Below are 22,448 nucleotides of genomic sequence, written 5' to 3'. Positions count from 1 at the left end.
AGGTATTGGGCTCCAGTTGTGCAAAGCACTGTGCACCTAGTCGGGCTTTCAAAAGTACCTCCTAGGTTAGGCCATCTAAATCTGATCAAAACAAGGTGAAAATCCCTCTAAGCACTTCAGTGCATCTTTAAGTGCTTGAACAGCTTTGCAAATCTGACTTTTGAGAGCTGAAGCCTCATTTAAATTCAATGACACTGGGAACATCAATCCCAAAGTGACTTTTGAAAATGGGACTTAGGCTTTCATGGTGCCTATTTGCATTTGCAGATTTTCCCCTTGGGTTTTATGTATATTTGTGTCTATAGAAAATGATTCTCCCTGCATAAGCTGCAAGCTGTTTTTGGCCAGGCTTGCTCTTAATGGATGCTAACATGTATCTAGGTTGGGGATCTGTGCTTTTTTTTTGTTTTTTCCCTCCCCCTTGACTATAAAGTGTTTGTGATACCCTTAGTGAAAGCAATAATCTCCAAAGAGCGTGAAATAATTGGAGTCTTGAAAGTTTTGGTTAAACCCATAAAAAAACAACAAATATGAGGCAGCCAGCACACAGCAGGTACCAGGACACTAGCTGCCAGTTCCCAGTTATAAAAACACACTACTCGTACAGTTCACACAACAGGCACAGATGCAGTGTTAACGGCTGCCAGTGGGGAAGGGAAAAACAACCATTTGGATGCGAGCAGAGTGGAGCTGCGCATATCTTCCCCGAAACAAAAATAGTAGCTCAGGATTCAGTCGGAGTTCTTCTGGCAAGAGGAACCTGTGGATGGGAAGCACATGAGTATATTCTGCCGGTCTGGAGGGCACAAGTGTTATTGTGACCACTGGAATCATGGCAGGGAGCGTAGTGCATAACTTACCGACTGCCCGGCACGATTTTGACCCCCCACTAGTGTAAATCAGGGCAGAAGGCAATGCAGTTCCACCGGTGTGAACCAGAATGTCTGTCCATCCCAAGACATTATTTGGATATCTAGGTTATTAAATGGACTTGGACCAAAACCCCCGGATCTGAACTCTGTGGAAGTTCAAATTCAAATGCAAATTTTGCAGCTGCACCCTATTGTCCCTGAGCTCAATCAAACCCAAGCTCTGAGCCACCCACAAGCTTAATGAAAGTTTAGATTCAGATCAGGTCATTCTGGCTTGGGGCCAGTCGTTAAACACACACACGGGGGGGGCCTGAGTCTCCTCTCGCTGGCATAAATGCAGTTGCTCCGGTAAAGTGAACTGAGTTTCCCAGGGTCAAACTAGTGTAAATGAGAAGAAGCAAGGGAGCCAACATTTAACACTGACCAAGAGCTTTGGTGGAGTCTGAGACAAGATGAGGATGGATTGCCAAGGCACATTGTTGGGAAATGTGAAGATGGAGAATGATTATTTTTCATGTCAGCCTCAGCCCACGTCTTGCGCTGCTGTGAAAGCTGAGTCTTGCAAAGAGAAATGGAAGTGCCATTAAAAAAAAAGAGAGACCGATAAATTAACTGCTTGAGCAACCATGCATGTGGACCACTCTTTAGTGAGAGGACAGCTTCTGCAAACCAGCGGGAGAACTTTCTATTGGAAGGCCGAGGTGGGCAAATCCATGGGAAACATGCATTTGCTTCCACAGCCAGTTGCTTTCTGGCTTCGCAAGGACAGATGGCAATGAAACGGCTCAGATGACAGCAGCATATGTCTCAAAGGAAGTTGCGTGCTGGGCAGCAAGACCCCTCCTGGGACTGTGCTTTGTTCTTATTGCCCTGTGTGGTCACAGCTTTGTTGTATAGTGTTGGATTGTGACTTAACCATCAATGTATTAGCTTCCTTTTCTACCAAAGTAGGATCATATTTAGTACAAGGTCCTTGAAATGTGGGGAGACAAAGGAGTCAGGTGTAGCACATGCAGGAGAGATTCCTTATGCTGAAGGTAGATCCCTGGCTCTCAAGTTTGGAGGCTGAGGAACATCATTTCTACTGCATGGGAACCTGTATACACCACAGGTTTTAATCCTTTTTAAATTAAATAGGTTTATAAAATTTAAACTGGTTTATTTTGGCATGCTACATCTGTGTTTACATGCACTAGGTTTTCAGACGAATTAAGCCTTGGAGCATTGCATCTGTGTTTACCCTCACTAATTAAGCTGGGTCCCTGGCTGGCATTGCAGGAGAGTGGGACAGTCCAGCACTGCCCCCTGCCCCCAGCCCAGGGTCTCCCACATACTGCATGCCCATGCCCATGCCCATGCCCTGCTATGCAGCTGTGGAAGCAGGGAGCTGGCAAACCACACAAGAAAAAAAAGGCAGAAGCAATTTGAAAGTGCAAGCAATTTGTAGGGATAAACTACAGAAAAGTCACAATGCCATCTGGCTCATTCCAGGTCTTTGAGTGCCTTTGTTTCTGCATGCAATGAATCTATGGACATGACGCTTTAATTCCCGGCGAGCCAAACTAAACTATGTCTGGGGAGCTTTAGTTTAATGCACAAAAAACTCTTTTAAAGCATCTCAAAATCCCACTTGTGCAAGCAGACACGCAATTGCAGTGGATGAAAGCACAAAAATCGTGGCATGTACATGAGCCCCATCAGCATTGGCTGGGATTAAGATATTAAGGAATGATTTCAGGCTGCACTGTGCTTATCAAACCGGGGAGATGCAGTCCATATAGGGAGGCCAGCCCTTAGCAGAGAGAGTGCTGGCAGGAGGCATCGCAGAAGTATTTGTTAATCAAAATATTTGTTTTCCTACTGAAATTTTTCAATATTTCTTTTGCCACAAAGGAAAATATTATCTATGTTTTTCATAGAGGATGCTTTCCCCTCCCCTGCCTTCCAACTCTCACCAGTTCTAGACTGCTTCCTGGTATAAAATATTGTCAAATGTTAGTATCTAACATCAATATTTCCTGTAGATTGTACGCTCCCTGGTTTTCTCTTTCTTTCTTTCAAAATTGGAAATATTTCAACTAGTGAGCTTTCAATGTTTCAGGGAGATTCTGACAATGTTTGAAGAAAACAAATGATTGCTCTAAAGGATATATAATTACAACGTTGTTTTCCATTTGGTAAAAAGTACCAACAGTTTGGGGGTTTTTTCCCATCGGCTTGACTCTTTTGTTATAAATTATTTCAGTTGTGGTAGAAGCTCCAGATCTGAGGTAGGTATTGGGCTCCAGTTGTGCAAAGCACTACACACCTAGTGGAGCTTTCAAAAGTGTCTCCTAGGTTAGGCCATCTAAATCTGATCAAACCAAGTTGAAAATCCCTCTAAGCACTTCAGTGCATCTTTAAGTGCTTGAACAGCTTTGCATATATGGCTTTTGAGAGCTGAATCCTCACTGAAATTCAATGACACTGGGAACATCCGAAGTGACTTTTGAAAATGGGACTTAGGCTCTAATAGTGCCTATTTGCTTTTGCAGGTTTCCCCCTTGGGTTTCATGTATATAAAACAACATCCCTTCTTTTCTTCATTTGGGACTTCCCATTTCCAAAGAAACACAGAGCTCCTTAGTTTGAGCAAACATTTTCAGGTCTGTAGGAAGTTCAGAGGGTCACGGCTTCTGTGGTGAGCAACTGGAGGGAGACAAGATCACCCCCATTAAATCGGTGTGTTCTGACAACAGACCAAATTGGTTTCTACCAGGCAGTCCTAGTCCTGAGAATGGGTGAGACCAGATGGGAGGCTCTGGCAGGTATGGTTTCCGTGCCGGTCCATGAGGTGGCATGGTACGCTTCAAGTTTCCCATTTGCTATAGGAAACCAACTCCTTTTTTGCAAAGGAACCAAGCAAACTGGATTTGGTTTCCATACCCACATGTGCTATAGGATGCAGATTTGGAGACCAAATAGCAACCAAAACACTTCCCCCTCTCAGGATTTTGAATCACTCTGTAGTAACCGCAGGCTCTCTCACACAGTGTTCGATTGCCAAGTCGAGATCCCTCGTGCAATTCTTAGTTAGGAGGGCCAACGTGCTAAATATGGCTCTTACTTCATTTTTTTTTCATTCTGCAATTTCCTGAACAGCAATCTATTTTTCAAATACCTTTTCATATACTGTGCTCTCAGGATCAGTGCAGTTCAAGTTCCCCTACTGTGGAACACGTTCTTGGCATTTCTTTCTTCAGGCTGCTCCTAACGGGGTGCCTGAGCTTTTTGCCATGGTGGTTTACCTCCCTGTGCTTCATATCCCTTCTAGCTATCTTCATGTAGAAACATCCCTTTGCCATGTGTGGATTGATTTATTTTGCTCCACATGCAGTCGATCTCCATGTCCATTAGCTTTTGTTCTTGGACTATGTCACTGAAATGCCTCTGGAAGAAAAATTCTCCAATTGCAAGGAGTTTAGGTTATTGGGATTTAATCTGCAGGCTTTTTATTTGGGGATCTCGCTGTTTTCCCAGCTGGTGAAGAAGATTGTGGTGTCAGCCTGTGTGGCTTTGGGAGCCCCATAAGCATTTGATGGGCCTTGCTTCTAAAGCGCACTATTTTAACTATTCCCTACGTCTAGTTATGCAGGCACAATGAATGAGGTAGGCAAAATAGATAGCAGAGGGCATGTCTACATGAGACGCTAAATGTATATTTAGACTAATTCTACTGTGCATTAACATGTCATGCAAAAAGCATGCTACTGTGTAGTAGACTTAGTATAATGTGCATTTAGCATCACTAAAAAACTGTTCATCATCACAGTAGCGCTGATTTGTGGTGCATTAAGATAATACCTGTGATTACAGGAATAAACTTAACGTGCCATAATTACGGCACATTAATAAACATGTAGATGCGCCCATTAATGATGCATACACACTAGCAATTACCTGATGGTGTAATGTGTACTTATAACCATTGACCTCTGCTGAATGAATCTGACCTACCCAAATGACCGATAACAGCACTGCAAAAAATCTATTCTCCCATGGCTTTGAGTGCTTTTTTTTTTCATTTCTGAAGACTGAGCAAAATATCATTTGTTTCCTGATTCTCCTCATCTGAGCAAGTTCATTTCTAGGCTTTGTGCTTGAACATTGCTTTTCTGTTACCAAAGTGCTTTTTTAAATATGTTCCCATCAAGCGCCTGCAAAACATTCAGAGGGAATAAGAGACCCGGTATTATTATAGCTGTTGTGATGGCGATTCTCTTCTAGCTGTTAAGAGAGGTCTGTGGGTTTGGGGCACAGGACCCTGATTAGATCAAGGTGATTTTTTTTTTTTTGATGAATAGTTTATTCACTGAGAAATGCCATTTTGGGTAGGGGAAAGTATTTCCTGAATTTGGTACAAGTTGAAGCTGAAAAAAAAAATTGATTTTGAATGTCAGAATATTCTGAAATGAAATGTTCTGATGTTTGTTTTGAGAGAAAAAAAATGGATGTTAAAGCTGGGGGGAAGAGCCCTCTAATAAACCGAAATGTTTGAATGAAACATTCTGGTCAACTGCAGAGACCCCTGCTTCAGCCTTTCCCAGTGAATCGGTAAATAAATCGATAAATAGTAAAGCTCCCGCAAACCAAAACCATCTCTGCCTCTCTTTCTCCACTGCAAAAACGGGGAGGGTAACACCTATGTCCGGCTCTGGGGATGCACGGATCAGTGTTTGCACACTGCTTACATATAAAGCTCGATTTTGAGCCAAGGGCTGCCTCTCGATTCATCTGCTCCCAAAACGAGAGCTGGTTTCAGTGGGAGAAAAACATGACCGTCCAGTGCCCCCTCCTTTTCCAGTGGAGTCAGTGGAGACCTTACCACTGTTAGGGGTGTATTTGTATCTGTTCATCTGGGACAAAAAATAAATGCAAAACTCTAGCCCTCTGGGTTCAGAGATGATACCTTTTATTAGACCAACTAAAAAAAATGCAAAAAAATTATTCTTTTCCTGCAGAAAAAGATTTTTTTGCAATTTCTTAGTTGGTCTAATAAAAGGTCTCATCTCTGAACCCAGAGGTCTAAAGTTTTGCATTTCTTTTACCAATGCCAGGGCATTGTGGGGTGCCACCAGATCCTTTGAAGGGTGCTGCGAGGTGTGGAGGGATAAGTAGAGAAGCCAAGCAGATGAGGCTTGTCCCTCCCTGGATGATCCTCCACCCCCACTGCCCAGCCCCCGCATACGGAGGTAAAAAAAACATTGTCATCTATACAATTTACATAGACTGAATGGCCACCAGTTAAGACAATCAATGCATATTATGATTATATTATAAATTAATTATAACAGAATTAATATAAATAAATTAAGTTATATTACAATTATTGTATTATCAATTGATTTTTGAACCTGGTGGCCACACAGTTCACAAAGGTCATGGAGGGGTGTCTTGAGGCTCAGGAGGGGGCACTTCACCCCCAGCGAGGGGTGCCTTGAGTCCAGAAAGGTTGAGAGCCACCGCTCGAAAGACGGCAGGTCTGATTCTTCCATAGCTCTGCAGGTACTTCGCGAAGGTTAGACGGTGCAATTCGTTGCCTGCCAAGGCAGATTTATATCCTCTGAATGAGCCCACAAGCTTCCTTATGACCTGGAGGGAGAATACTTGACAGAGGAAAGGTGAATTTCCTTTGAGTGGATGCGGTTAGGGTGCAGAGGGACTCTGGCTTCACGGAGTCCTCGTCCCAGATTTATATGTGGGTCTGGAATCGAAAACAGGGCTCCGACATGGTCTTACCGGCGCCAGGGGAAAGCATACAATGAAGGCTTCATGATGTTGATAGGTTCTTGCATGGTTGGTTAATGTTAATATCCGATGCTTGAGAAAATCAGTGGAAAATGAAAACAGCCAAGTAAATGGCCCAGTAACTATGTAGTGTCCAAGTTACATTGCATTAAAACCCCATCCATCATGAAGGTTTGCCTCTGAGCATTCACTAGGTGCACACATTTCAAAAGCCTTAGCAAGTCCAGACACTGCACGTTATTTTGCTGGCCTGTGGCAAACAGAAGGGCACGTACAGCTTGGCAGTTTTTAACGCGACTCGTCTTGAAACAGCAAATCCAATCGACACGTTATCCTCTTGTTTGTGCTAGATTTTGCACCTCTGTAACAGCTGGGGCAAGTGGAGACCGGGTTTAGGGAAGGCAAAGCCCTGGAGTGTTGTGCTTAAGTACCATGGTTAAATCAGGATAATTTGGGATCGGGAGCTTTCCCTGTTGGTCCCGGTTGTGTCCCCTGCCTGTATACTGGTGTGGCTAGGGCAGTAAACAGTTTGATAATAGTTGTTTTTTATACTCAGTGCAGTCCTGCTAATGATTTATGGTGGTCTCCACTAGCATGTGTCTCAGTGTCTTCAGTGCATTTATCCTGACAACTCCCATGAGAGGTAGGGAAGTCCTAAGTATGCCCATTTTACAGATGGAGAAACTAAGCCACAGAGAGGCTAAATTACTTGCCCCAGTTCACACAGAAAGTGTGTGCCAGAACCTGGTTTTTCCAAGCCCCGGACTTGTACCAAAACCACTTACGGGATGGACAGGACACTTGAGCAGCCCCTCCTAGGAGAAACCCCTCCCAGAGCAAGCAGCTAGCATGGATTTGGGGGTTAGTTACTAGCCTGGGCTGAGGGAGAGCTCACAGAGGTAATCATCACAATTGGGAAGCTCATTAGATGCAGCTGGGTCTGTTCAGGCTCAGCACTTTAAAGAAGAGTAGATTAATTAAGATACCTCTGGGGAGTTTGCCTGCTAGGAACTTGGGTGGGAGCGCTGGGGAAAGCAGGACCTGTGCTGTTGGGTTTGTGCGATCCTGCTGCTGGAAAGCTTGCATGCAGGGAGAAAGGGAAGGCAGCAAAGAGGCTGTTTGTGGCATCCTGGTCTGAGCTGTGATAAATGCTCCCTGGGGAGGGTGGTTTGTGCTCAGAATGAGCAGTGCAATGTCATGGGTTTGGGTGAGTATCCGAAGTGCAGAGGTGTCACCTGCTACCCGTGTATGAGTGCGGCACGTGTGTACACCTTGTCCACCACGGTGTAAAGGAAACCACGTGGTTCTGTATGCCTGACGCTGGTTGCTAGCTTCGGCCCCTGCTCGCTGGAGTGGCTCCTCTCTACTCCACTGTCTCATCAGCAAGGAGCTGGGTTTTCTTGGATTAAAATAAAATCCCCAATTTTGGGATTAAAAAACATAACCCAAAATCCACATTTCTGTGATCAAAATGAAACACCACTAGATATATCTATATCTATACACGCACATATAGATACACATAGCTATCTATCTGTCTATCTATTCATCTATAGATAGATATGTGTATCTATATGTGTGTGTGTGTATAGACTGATATGTGTGTGTGGATATATATAGACTGATATGTGTGTGTGTGGATATATATGTATAGATAGATAGATATGTGTGTGTATGTAGACAGATGTGTGTGTAGATATGTGTATATATGTATGTATTAGTGGCATTTCATTTTAATCATAGAAAAATGTGGATTTCAGGTTACTTTTTTAACCCAAAAATTGGGGATTTTTTTTATCAGAGCAAACCAGGATCCCTGCTCTCCAGGTTGCTTCACAACTCAGCTGAAGGCATATCTGCTCACGCTCTCCCAGCTTCTTGCTTTCTCAGGCAGCCTGGCTGCATTGTCCAGCTCTGTCGGCTGCCTTATAAGACCACTGCTGGTCTGAGAGGCAGGGCACGACCTGAAGGTGCATTGCACAGAGTTGGTCTTGGCTAGGAGAAATGCCACTGGATCGAGCTGTGGGGCGGGGGTGGCTTCCCCTGCTATTCAGCATGGGGCTTCTCATGGGATTGTCAGACTTGCCTCTCTTCATGCACATCCAGCTCATGGGCATGCAGCTGATGCACCAGCACCTCCAGACTTTGAACAAGTGGGGTTTTTCCCTTGAAGTCCCAGTCCTGTGGGTGCAGTTTCATAGTGTCATGGTTGTCAGGGGCTGAAAGGACCTTACAGATCATCGGGTCCAGCCCCCCTGCACATGGGCAGGAAAGCCCGCTGGTGTAGTTAGCAGCCTCTAAAGCTCATGCCTGCAAATGGAAATTGGGGTCCCAAAACAGCCCCTCCACACGGCTGCTCCTGAACTAGGAGAAAGTTCCTATTGGCCTCTTTCGTCCCATATTTACAGTAGATCTATATTAATTTTGTAGCTGCTGGGCATGTGGGAGCCCTTTGCACCCGTGGCTTATGTGCGCTTCCAAATAAAGCACCCTCCGGGTCTTCAGCACACTCAGCGTGACGGCACAGATGAATGATTATGTGTTAATTATTTACACGTGCACTTCATATCCCTGGCTATACATCTTGTGTGTGTGTGTGTGCATGCCTTTACACCGTAAAGAATATACTTCCAAATCCTCACGTAGCACGAGAACATTACAAACAAAACAAAAAAGAGAAAAAAAGGAAAAAAGAAAGGAGAAAACCCCGTAAAAATCTCAAATGCCTGTTTTGAGACAGCGCTGACTTTCCCCGAGTGTGGTGAAAACAAACAGATGTTCTCAAAGGCCACGGTGACCTGGAAACTATTAATTAGGTAGTGAGTGAAAGAGGAGATTGCAGTGTTTGGATTTCCTTTAAGGATAATTATTTTTATCCTCTACTGATGTAGCACAGGACAGCTGCCTAACACCAACCTGCAGCTGGGTGGAACTGAGAGAGGAGCTGTAGGAAGGTGGAAAGAAAGGCGTTTACCCCTTCTGAGAGAGGTGACTGGTGGGACTGAACCAAGTGATTCACGTCAACGTTTCAGCAAAGCCTGGGCACTTGGACAACCAAAATGTCAGCTTATGCCAGCCAAAGAGTGAAAAATAGCACTGCAAAAGGTGGCTGAGGAGCCCCAAGGGCCAGGCTGGACCTTTCTCTGTCCCTAGAAATGGACCCAACTCCAAACCTACCCTCCGTTGCAACTCCTCTGCAACCTTTTACACTTACTAATCTCATTGGCAATGCTAACATCTCACCCTGCGTGTGCAGGCATGTCTCATGATATATCCTGCTCCATTTTGCGAGTGGGCGTGTTATATGGGCCCAGTGCTACACGCTTCAAGGTACCTTCGACTCATATAAGCCTTGGCAGTTACCGAGGCCTCTTAAACTCAGTGCCTGCAAGGCAAGATTGAGAGAGAGCCAGACTTTATCCAAACTGGATTGGACCCTGCTATTCAGCAGTACAAGCAATGACCAGGGCTGTCTCCAAAGTTAGAGTCTGAATGCATCGCTCAGCTTCAAATAGATTAAAGCTTGATGGGGCAGATCAGTGGGGTTTGGTTCATGTTCTTCCTTTTGCAGATTGTTTGAGTATTAAAGAATTTCCTGTTTTGTCTTAATTCCTTTAGGTTCCCAGAAGGCTTCTGCTGCCCGTCCAACCAACCGGCAAATGGCAATGCAGGCATGAAACGGAAATTTCTTGCAGAAAACCACCTCATTGACCTGTGCTGCAGCTAGCCCCAAAGAGAGACTGTCCTACAAGGTTTGTGATGTGTAATGCCGAGAGGGTGGAGCAGGAGATGGGAATATTCACTTCCATTAAAAAAAAAAAAAAAAAAAAGTTGGTTCAGCTAATGCTTGGCCCTTTTCTATCTGGTTTCTGCCAGGGTTTGTATGACTAGGTCTTTGAGGAGTGACTGCTCTGTATTTATCTGCAAGGAAAGGTATTTTTGATGGAAGTGGGTACTTACCGGTCAGGGAGGAAATGATTTCACCCTGTTTAATAAAATGTTGCTCAGTCAGAGAGCAGAAACAAGGGTAAATAACTGTGTAGCAGCCAGAGAGCAGAAAAAATGGTATGTGACTATGCAGGAAGAAAATAAGCAGCGATATAGCTGGTGCGAAGGAAGTATAAAGAACTCGTCGGCTGTACAATGGAGGGAGAGACTGTTCCACTAACAAAGCAAACTAGTAAAAATCCAGTTCAGCTTATGAGTGCATTTGGAGACGAGAACAGGGCATGGTAGGAATAAATGCTTTGCTTTCTTGGCCTTGGACTTCAGTGTCCTCCTGGAGAACAACAATGTGCTATGTACCCACCCCGTGCCTTCCCTGGCTCCTTCCTTGCACCCACCCATTTTGCACCAGCCACTACTTAGTGTTGCAATAACCAAGCTTTTTCCTCAGGGTGCACTGCTTTTGTCTGTCGTGGCTGTGCAGTTGGTTATTGGACCAGCCGCTGTTCTGCGCAAAGGCAGGGGGGCTAGCTTGCGAGACGGCCAAGCTCAGGGACAGCCTTGTTAGGAGCAGAAGGGGTCTGCCGCAGGGAGCCGGGCATCAGGAATTCCTCAAACTGGATGCACTGAAGTAGTGAGGATGGAAAATGGGTTACAAAGAGCTTCCTGCTCTCAGTCCAGCCTTTTCCTTCAGCCAAGATTAGAGAAGTACAAATAACACGCATGCAGCACCTTTCATCTCAGGTACCTCCATTTTACAGATGGGGAAACTGAGGCAGTTTGGTTGCCCAAGGTCACCCAGCAAGTCTGTGGCTGAGTCATGAATAGAAGCTGGATGGGTGACTTCTAACAACCTGCCCCCACCATCCAGCCACGTTGCCCCCTCCAGTTTAACCTGCCAGCTTTTATGAGCAAATGCTGGCTGTTTAACCTGCCACCTTATATCCAATGTCGCAATGTTGGGCTGCGCAGGGGAAGGGGGACTTTAACTCCAGCACTTAAACAGTGCTCCCTCTGCTCGGCTGAGAGCGAGGGCTAATCTAGGCTCCGTGTTAATGGCCTGTGCTCGTTTTCTCCTGTCGTTTGCATGCTCTGCAACTCCCCCAGCCTTTAGTTGCATCCTGAGCTGCCAGGCACCTGGGGCCTGCGGTTAGCAGCCTTCGGATCATGGAAGTGAGAGGTGAGCCTGGCTTGTCTCAGAGGAGTTGTGCTGTGTTTTCCTCTGGGGAGAGTGCCGGGGGGTGTTTTGAGACATCAGCTGCTTAATCCTGGATATGGCTGTGGCTGCTATGCAAGGGGGTAGGTCCAAATATCCGCCAGGAAGGAGGAGAGAGCAGCTCTGCACCTAGCAGAGAATGCACAACTAGTGCTAGTCAGCTGCACAGGGATTTGTCGGGGTTTAGTTCACTGCTGATCCTTTTTCTGTATCATGGCGGTGGGTCACGGAGGAGGTAGGACTGAGCCTGTCCTACCCAACCGAGTCCACCGACCTGTTCCAGAGCTGGGAGCTTTGCTGTCAGGCTGCTCCGGACTCATCCCCCTTGTCTGCCAGAGACCACTACTGGAGACCGAGGGTTTGAGAGTGAGTGATAACCGTCTACATCAGTTGGGGTCTGGCCCACCGGATAGATTAGACTGGGGCTAGACTCTTCTCTGTTGGAGCCAGTGGTGGCAGGCGACAGGACAAGGAGCAACGGTCTCAAGCTGCAGCAAGGGAAGATGAGGGTGGATATTAGGAAGGATTTTCTCACTGGGAGGGTGGTGAAGCCTGGAACAGGTTACCCAGAGAGGTGGCGGGACCTCCACCCTTGGAGGTTTACAAAACCCAGTTAGACAAAGCCCTGGCTGGGATGATGTAGGTGGGCTGGTCCTGCTTGGAGCAGGGGGTTGGACTGGATGTCACCTCCTGAGGTCCCTTCCCACCTTCGTTTTCTATTATTCTGGGACACAACAAGGAACAATGCTCTCCAGTTGCAGCAAGAGAAGTTGAGTTTGGATATTAGGAAAAACTTTCTCACAAGGAGGGTGGTGAAGCGCTGGAACAGAGAAGTGGCGGAGTCTCCATCCTTGGAGGTTTTTAAGGCCCAGCTAGACAAAGCCTTGGCTGGGATGATCTAGCTGAGGCTGGTCCTGCTTTGAGTAGGAGGTTGGACGAGATGTGACCTCCTGAGCTCCCTCCCAACCCTCCTTGTCTATGATTCTAAGACCTAAAAAAGGCACATTTCTGCAAATTCATGCACTGGTGTCTGATTAAAAAGCTTCTAAGGAGCAAGGCAAAGTGAATGGAGGAACTTGGCATGGGCCGATGGACACACACAGAATAAGTCATCTCAGATTTCCGTCTGAACCTGGAATGACTGGAAGCAATATATTGGCTGACCAGTTCCCACGCCGCATTGGTTTGTTTCACTCGACACTTGCTGGTGTCTCTCCATGCTAGCAAACTAACTGATTACTTTGGGTCATGGCAGCCTTGCTGCCAGCGAGACAAGGACATACACAAGGTGAAGGGGGTGGGGCTGGGATGCCGTGCCCCCACCTGCCGAGCAAGCCAGCACTCTCACATCATGCAGCGTTATCTCTGGTGAAGCTGGTCTCTGCTCACGGCTGAATCTCCGGGTTTGGGGCATGCATAGGCACCAAATGTAGTGTAGACGGTCTCTGCTCCTCCTTCGCCTACTTTGCTCCCAGGCAAGAGAAGGATGGGAAGGGCAGACTGAAATGTGAATACACCATTGCATAGCATATAGCGAGGATAACACTGAATTGCCCCAGAGGGATATTCGAGTGTAAATTCAGTTACTTAATTGATCAAGTGGTCCCTCATCAAGAGCATGAGCAACATGGTGAACAAGTACTCTCCATTTGGCCTTGTCTCTTGTCAGCCTGGCCATTGACTGCTTAAGTAATCCACTTCCATTGTCTAGGTCTTCATGACAACTTTCACAACACCTCATCTAGATCTAGGTCCTTGTGACAACTTTCTAGATCTAGGTCCTCATGACCCCCACTCCAACCCCTCTTCCATCCCTACTTTTCTCTGAGTTGATGGTTTTCTTGCCTGGTGGACAACCTTCCTTCAAATCCTTTTCTAGGTCATCTCCTTCTATTCTTAGACCATGCCCCGTTACCAGTTGCACCAGTGTGGGCATGGTCAATCAAACGATCGTCTCGCAGAACGATCTTATGTGATGCCCAGCAAAGGTTTACATTGGGAATCGCCTTGCTGTCAGCAGAGAGGGTGGAGCTTTCCATTCAGATATAGCCTCTTTAAAGACAGGTTTATCCAAACCACAGGAAAAAGTTGAGGAGGGCCAAGTCTGACCACAGCCCTAATTACCATGAAACCAAATCCTGGGCTGCTTTGTGCAAGTGCTTCCCTGGGTGGGATGGCCATAGTTTCTATAGAAAACATGAGGTGGGGAGTGAGGGAGCGGGGCAGGGATGAGAGCGGCTCCTGGTACCTGCTGCAGACGGGTTCTGGCTTTTGTTTCATTTTTGGCCGTTCCTTTCCTGGAGGCTTGGGGGGAATTTGCTGACATGGAAATCTTTATTGATTTTTCCTTCTTCACACCTTTCCTTGGGGCCAAACTGAGGGATGAGGAGAAGAGGTGCAAGTTACGCACCCACAGGCCAGATTCTCATCTGCATTGCAACAGCGACAGGTGGAAAGATGTTGCTATAAAGCTGCCAGCAGCAGTGTTTAAGACAAAGAAGTTTGCCTGTTTTGTTGTATTCCTCCTTCCACTTTCCCGGTGGTTTTCTTGCAACCTCTCCCGGTGGGTAAGTCAGACTGAACGCTCTCATACGCATAGCATAGGGTAAGCTTGGGCTGGCAAACAAAACACATCTTAACTTGAGTTAAAATAGCAGTGGGGGCCATGTCGCAGGGATTTTCCACACCTCTGAATTTGGCCTTTGGGTGGAATTTGCAACCTGTGAATTGCTGTCTCTGATTTCACAAAGCAAGGTCCTTTCTTCTCTTTCCTTAATTTGAACTTTCCCTTTCAGAGACTTCACTAGCATGCTTTAGCACCCAATATTGAGGCAGACATGTGGTGATAGCAATGCTGTGGTAGCTTCCTTAGCAGCTGCTTTTTGCTGATGCTCCTCTTTGCACTGTGGAGGGGAGAATCCTTTCCAAGTTTCATTTATTTAAGCAGGCTTCACTGAATCTGAGTAGGTTGGGAGCAAAGGAAAGAGTAACAACCCAGCAGTGTGTCTGATGCACTTTTAGAAGGGATAGGGCACTCAGTCCTTAACCTTTCTGCCCCAGTGAGGATGTAAAATTGTGCCGGTTAATGCCACATGCGATGGTGATGGTGGCTATTGGATGTGCACACTAGTTCACTGGGAGCTCAGCAGAGGATCCCCAACTTGTTTCACAAGGAGCAATGAACAGCCATTATAGAGTAACCAGCTTCTCTCATAGACATCTTGTATTCCAGGCCCTTCAAATCTCAGGTTAGAGAAGGGCCCTGCCTTTTTGATTTTGGTCCTGGATTGGAGCCAGCGATGGGAGGAGGGTTCATTTTATGCTGCTGGTTCAGGTCATAGCATCATAGACAATGAGGGTTGAAGGGACCTCGGGAGGTCACATCTAGTCCAAGCAGCACCAGCCCCAACTCCATCATCCCAGCCAAGGCTTTGTCTAGCCGGGTCTTCAAAACCTCCAAGGATGGCGAGTCCACCACCTCTCTGGGGAGCCTGGTCCAGTGCTTCACCACCCTTCTAGTGAGAAAGTTTTCTCCAATATCCAACCTCAACTTCCCTTGCTGCAGCTTGAGCCCATTGCTCCTTCTGTCATCTGCTCCCACTGAGACCAGTCCGGCTCCATCCTCTTTGCAGCCCCTCTGCAGGGAGATGAAGGCTGCTATTAAATCCCACCTTGGTCTTCTCTCCTCCAGACTAATCAGCCCAGTTCCCGAAGCCCCTCCTCACCAGTCCTGACCCCCATCCTGCCAACCATTTTCATTGCCCTCCGCTGGGCTCTCTCCAATTTGTCCCCATGCTGTTTGTTTAGTATTGGCCCACAGGTCTGGTGGCCTGGGCACTACTTCCCCATCGCTGTGGGCTTCTGCCCCTCCTCCAGTGTCTGCTTCCTGCCCCTGTCCTGGGGCGGCGTGGTGGAGCCGAGGAGCACGGGCCCTGCGCAATGGGGAGGATCTGAGAAGCCCACATTGGTGACGCAAGGTAGCCAGGGCAGCCCGCGTGGTGTGTGTCTGGGGAGGGCTGCATCCTACATGGCATGCAGCTCCTGGCTCCTCAGAAGATGGACAGCTTTGACTACAGGATGAATGGGGACAGATTAAAATGTTCTTCCCCTTATTTAAGCAAGCTTCTAATTCCAAACTAGGCTGGAGAGCAATCACTCATATGTCATGAATTTAAAAAAAAAAAAAATTAGCCAAAACTTCTAAGTTTTTAGCATCTAATGAACTCATAATAATATTTATTACATTTCCCATTCGTTGACAAGGAGCAAGCCTTGACTGGTCTAGCTGGGCTTCATCTGAAATGAAATGCCGTGTGCTGAGTGCATCTTTGCAGTGACTTAAACTCACCTCGCGTCCTCATACAATGCAGTGATGCACAAGAGGAAATCTTGGTGCTATGATGCTAGTACTAAAGTCTGAAGGGAAGCAACTAAAATGTCGATGATATAAGTGAGAGCTTATTGCCAGGTGTTAGATACCAGTGCTACAAGGATCGAGCCCTTCAAAATGCACAAAACATTAAGTCATTCTCCTATATAAAGGACCATATTTTTCAAGGGCTACTGATACTTCTGTATATGGTTTCATAGATTTCATAGATTACCTAGACATCAGGGCTGGAAGGGACCTCGGGAGATCATCGAGTCCAGCCCCCTGCCCAAAGGGCAGGAAGTCAGCTGGGGTCAGAGGATCCCAGCAAGATAAGCATCCAATTTGCTCTTGAAGGTGTTCAGTGTAGGTGCTTGAACCACCTCCGATGGCAGGCTGTTCCAGACCTTGGGGGCTCGGATAGTAAAGAAATTCTTCCTTATGTCCAGCCTGAAGCGGTCTTGCAGGAGTTTGTGACCGTTCGACCTCGTCATCCCTTGGGGCGCTCTGGTGAACAGACGTTCCCCCAGATCCTGGTGGTCACCCCTCATAAACTTACAGGTGGCCATCAGATCACCCCTGAGCCTGCGCTTTTCCAGGCTAAAGAGTCCCGTGGCTCTCAGCCTGTCATTGTAAGGTTTGCTTTCCTGACCTCTGATCATGCACGTGGCTCTCCTCTGGACTCTCTCAAGCTTCTCCACATCCTTTTTAAATTGTGGAGCCCAAAACTGGACGCAGTACTCCAGCTGCGGCCTCACCAAGGCCGAGTACAAGGGGAGAATGACGTCCCGGGATTTGCTCGAGAAGCATCTATGGATGCACGCCAGCATTTTGGTCGCTTTACTAGCCGCAGCATCGCATTGCAGGCTCATGTTCATCTTATGGTCAACGATGACCCCCAAGTCTCTTTCTTCCGTAGTGCTATCCAACGTAGCACTGCCGAGCCTATAAGGGTGCTGCAGGTTTTTCCTCCCAAGGTGGAGAGCCTTGCATTTTTCGGTGTTAAACACTATCAGGTTCTCGTCTGCCCATTTGCTGAGCCTGTCCAGATCCGCCTGGATCACCCGCCTGTCTTCTGGCGTGGATGCTTTGCCCCAAAGTTTGGTGTCATGGGCGAACTTGGCCAGTCCACTCCTGACTCCAATGTCCACATCGTTAATGAAGATGTTGAACAGGATGGGTCCCAGGACAGAGCCTTGAGGGACCCCACTGGTCACAGGGCACCACGATGAGTGACTGCCATCGATTACAACCCTCTGGGTCCGACCACAAAGCCAATTCCCCAGCCAGGGGATTGTGGTGGAGCCAAGGCCACAACTGGGCAGTTTGGCCAAGAGGTGATCATGGGTTGCCTGTATGATTCCCACAGGTGGCTGTCTCTCTCCTGACCAGATAAAAACACTTAATTTTTGGCCAGAAGAGTGACTTTCGGCTTTGGGACACTTCACCTTTATTTAGAATTAGAAAGTTCCTCTGGAGGCAAAATATTTTATGGTAGCTTAATTGTGGTGTCTAAAGTGCCTTCAAATATATTCTTCTGCAGCAGAAACAGCTTGGGAGGGCCATGCAGTTTGATCTATTCTGTTCCTTTTGAAGGGGAGAGCGTTTGAATGCCTCAACTAGTCACAGATTCCAAGCATGAATTGTATTATCCTGTTGTAGATTTATTTTTTTTCTTCTTTTTAATAAAAAAAAAAGGGTTGGATGAATAATACAAACTGTTTGAGCCCTCACTATATGAAGAACAGCAAATTGAAATGCTGTTTACTTAATCTACAGTGACAGGCCCAAACTTTTATGGTTTTTAATTTTAATACATATTTTACATGGGTGAGATGAAAATGTTATTAAAATGAAAAGCTTGTTGCTGTAAAGCATAAATGATTTAGTAGCCCTAAATCCTTTGAAGTCGTTTTTCCTTCCCCTGCAATACACCTGAGCTGGTGAACATAAACTGAACCCCCTGCTCTCTGATATGCACGAAACGCAAAACCCAGCATGTAACATTATCATTTTTTCAAAAGAAGAAAAATCTGAGCATCCTAGTGTCTGTTTGTTCTTGCTGCCTGTAATCACTTTGGGGAAGAAGCGAGGAGCACATTTCATATGTGCAGCTGCAGACTGACTTAAAAATGTGATGCTAGGTGGAGTTACATTGTTAGCCTGGATATGGGGATAGAGGTATGTATGACTTAGCTTTAGTGAAAATTTGAGGTATATCAGCTTGCAGGGAAATGAGCCGCAGAAAATGAACGAGTAACAGCAGGATACACGGTGCACGAAGGGTTTAAATGGGATCTCATGTTCTTTATTTATTGTTTTGCATTCTCAAATGAAAAGATGCCCATCTAAAACCCTAGGTTTGTTGTCATCTTTTAGCCCTGTATAAATCACATCAGTATAATAATCCCCTCCCCAACCCTGTGATCCTTAAGCAAGCTGATATTGCATTTTGCTTTACACCTCATCTGTGCATGTGTTGTAGTTTGTTGGCCATCAGTGGCAGAGAGGAAGAGGAGTCTTGTAGCTAGAGGAGCCACGGACCGGGTTTCTGGTCTTGACTGCTACTGACCTCTCAGAAGAGCATTACAGGAGCAAGCGGCATGATATTTGAAAGTGCTTTACATTTGGAGACAAGGGTCTTTGGGTAAATCTGATGTCTTTTAGTTGGAAAAAAATTGTTCTTTGCAAGCTTTCAGGTGCAAACACCCTTCTTCTTACATTTGGAGTTTGTGTTAACCTGGTTGAGAGCCTAGTATTCCTCATACTTCTGCAAAGCAGGCTGTTATTCATTAGTAATTGCAAAGCGCTTTAAAATATTTGGGTGGAAGGTCATCCCGTGGAAGGGTGCACAGACATCTGGGCAAAGCATGTATTCGTATTAATACTAGATGGTCCCAGCCAACAGCAACTGCAAAGTACTCATTTCATCAAATTGGCAGTACCAGAAAAACGTGCAATCTTGTATTTCATCATGGGCCATGAATGTCAAACCTGATAAGTACTCATGGCATGAACACAAGACAGAGCTGAAACCTGTAAATCTCAGTATATCTGCCTTTTGCATGTTGGGGACGCAAAGTTCACAATATAATGTTGATTTTTGTTTGAGGTTGCAACTACCCTTTTTATGGATGGCTCTACGAGAGGTATTTTATGTGGTACCATGTGATGGAAAGGATTGAGAACTGGTGCTTTGAATAGCATAGGCATTTAGGAACGTACTCTGGATTACAGGCAGTGTACGGCACCGCATATCGGGGTGTCTCCGGTGACTGCATAACGAAGCTTCTGCGCCAAGGGGAAATGGCGATCGTGGAGCCATGTTGTAAATATGACCCTTATTTTTGGCAGCAAAGTTGGAGGAAATCATGCACTTCTGTTCCATGGGGCTTATTTTGCAGGGCTGCTTCTTGGGAGCCTGTCTGCAATGCAGCCCGGAGCCAGCAACTCTTCTGGTTGGTTCAGTCCACCAGCTGCTTTGGCCTGCCTTACCCTAAGGAGCAGGAGATGTGTGCACAGGTCCTTATGCTTTCAAACAAAGAAGTATTTTCTCTGTAGTACATGCTTGGATGTGCATATGCTTGGTTCACAGTTTTAAGGACCTTCACAGGTAGAAAAAGCGAGGTACTAGGGGATGAAGTGGATGCAGGGAAGTGAAGCGACCCCCTTAAATGAGGGTGTGTCTACACTGCATCCCCAGCACTCCTGGAGGAGTGCCTGTGCATGCACCAAACCTGGAAATGCAGCTGTGAACTTGTTCTGAGAGCAGCCAACATGCCTCTAAGCCCTCCATCTCTGATGTTTGAGGCATGCCCCCCGACTTCATTGCCCTGCTTCTTGATTTGGTGGGTGCAAATGGGGTATGCTTGAGAGCGGAGCATTGAGGATGTGGTGTGGAGATACCCTTGGGTTTAGGCCCCAGGCAGGTTGATTCCTATCTGACTAGCCTAAATGCTTCTCTAGCTCTTCATCATCATGGAGAGCCTCCCCTTTTCCGACTGTTTCCAAGCTCTGCCGTCCAGCGCTGCGTCTGTTCCCGGGAGCACAGGTATAGCGGCAGACGTCGCTGCGCAGGTATAGTTGCATACATCGCTGTGGCCTGCAGAGGCACCGAAGCCATGCTCTGCTGGCAGGTTTTCCAAATGTCAGTCGGTAATGTGACATACTGCAGAAAATGTTTGCACCTGCACAAAACCCCCCGGGGGGTGTCTCTCCCTTTGGAGATGCACCTCCTGGAAAAGATGCAGTGAATCTGGAAATGTTGTTTTGTATCCCCCACTGAGGAAAGTGAAAGGCAGGTGTGCATTTAGCAGTGGCTGTGTACCGTACTCCAACAATGAAGCTATTTGCCTGCCTAGGTCTGTCTACAGGGGTCGTTCAAATGTTACGTGAGTAGATACCTGCACGCTCCAGCCCTCAAGCACATATGCCTTAAAGTATACATCAAAGGTTTATGAGTGTTCCTGTTTCACCTTGGTTTGGAAATAAAACCTTTCTGGCTATAAATGATGATGCTAAATTGGATTAGAGAACCTGCAATCTTAGCTCTGTCAATCCCTCCCCCCATATATCTCCAGTGCTTTAGAGTTATCTGTTCTCTAACAGACTAAATAATACCCTTAAGAGTGAAGGGAGGAAGATTATCTTTCTGTGGGCTGCTTTAATTCCACTTTAGACAAGTGCCTACACTTCCCTGATTATTACAGATAGAAACGTATAGCGATTATTGGCTCTAAGTCTTTTAGGATTTTTTTCTTTTTAACCTATCTTCCATCCTGGTTCCTGAGATGCCTGAGGCTGTCAGTTCAAATTTGTAGCTGGTTTATATTATTAAAAAAAAAAAAAAAAAAGAAGAAGGAAGAAAAAGCCCTTTGAAGTTGGCTTCTGTCACCTGGTCTGGTGGAATTTAGCCAAGACTTTTATTTTTTTTTTAACTGAGTGTTAATGCATTACAATGAAAGGAGGGTAGATAGGCACGTTTATAGACTAATGAAATAAGGTATGTATAGAGAGAGAGAGCACAAGCTTTCGTGAGCCCAAGTTCACTTCATTGGTTCAGAGTTCACTACACCGCTCATTAGTGTCAGCTGTGATGAGGCTCACAGGTCTCAGCTGTTTCTGGGTTGCAGAGATAACGAATCTAAGGGGGACGAAGGACTTGGGTTTCATTAATGCTGAATTCCTCCAGTACTCCAGATCAGTAAAGCAAGCTGGGCCAAACCCTGCAGTCCTTCCTCAGGCAAAGCTCCCAGTAAGCTCAGTGTGCGCTCTCCCACGAGTCTCCAGTCAACTTTCTCCCACTGGGAAGGTATGTTCAGTATACACACTGATTTTCCCCATTTTGCTGGTGGTTTTTGACAGACACCCCTCCAGCTCCGAAGCCTTCAAGAGAGGGATCCGCAGAGGATATTCGCTTTGGGGGAAGGGGAATTATCGCTTGGCGATGTTTTTGGCAGTTGTCTGTTTGCTACGGGAATTTATGCTCCTTACTATCCAATTCTTCTTAAGACATGGGTTGTACCATATAATGGTGTATGTTAAAACTAAGTCAAAAGCCACTTAGCATTGCTTATGGAAAAGGTGACTGCAATTCAGCGCGGTGCTTCCTCCAGCGTATGGTGAAGAGTTCCCAGGGAAGAAGTATTATTTATGTTCTGCAAGTCTTTGACTCTTATTTCTTAAGTAATCCTATGACATGTCAAAATTCCTTTCTTTAAATGATATAAAAGCATCTCATGGAAAATTACTACGAGCCAACAGGCACTCTTGCATGTTACCTTGAGTCCTGGAGTGGGATTTCAATTTGTGCTTTCTAGCCTGGAAGTGAGCGGTACTAAGTCACAGTAACAACTAGACCGAGCGCTAAAGCAATAGCTTGTTTACTCTAATTAAATGCCACTTGTATAGCATCAGGGATGTATTTGGTAGCTGTGTTGGTCTGAGACAAAAAGAAAATGCAGAAGTCTAGAGCTCTTGGTTCAGAGATGATACCTTTTATTAGATCAACTAAGAACTCACACAAAAAAAAGGTCTTTTTCTGCAAGCTTTTGGACTCACGCGCCCTTCACCAGGCTCAGGGAAAATTAAAGATGGTAAAATGTCCTCCATAGGTAGGAAATAAACTTCATTTTTGCACAGAGGGACTTGAGGATGGAAGTCCTGGTCCATGACATATATAGCATGGTATTAACTGAAAGGTTAAAGTAAAGCTCTAGAAGACATGCTGCGGGGAGAGGAGGGATTTTACACTTGCAAA

General features: G+C 46.1%; 1 protein-coding gene across 1 annotated transcript in view; it reads left to right on the top strand.

The window, feature by feature from the left end:
- ZNF469 (zinc finger protein 469) overlaps window positions 1-22,448 on the top strand; it is a 361,499-nt gene that overhangs the window by 124,578 nt on the left and 214,473 nt on the right. The window contains exon 5 of the mRNA XM_090063861.1: window positions 10,278-10,411. The gene's annotated coding sequence lies outside the window, so the exon portion shown is untranslated. The remainder of the gene's footprint in view (window positions 1-10,277; window positions 10,412-22,448) is intronic.

This window comes from Crocodylus siamensis, chromosome 9, assembly GCF_052110815.1.
Source record: "Crocodylus siamensis isolate JL-2025a chromosome 9, ASM5211081v1, whole genome shotgun sequence".
Lineage (NCBI taxonomy): Eukaryota > Metazoa > Chordata > Crocodylia > Crocodylidae > Crocodylus > Crocodylus siamensis.
The sequence above is the reverse complement of the archived record's forward strand: the minus strand, read 5'-3'. Positions and strand labels throughout refer to the sequence as shown.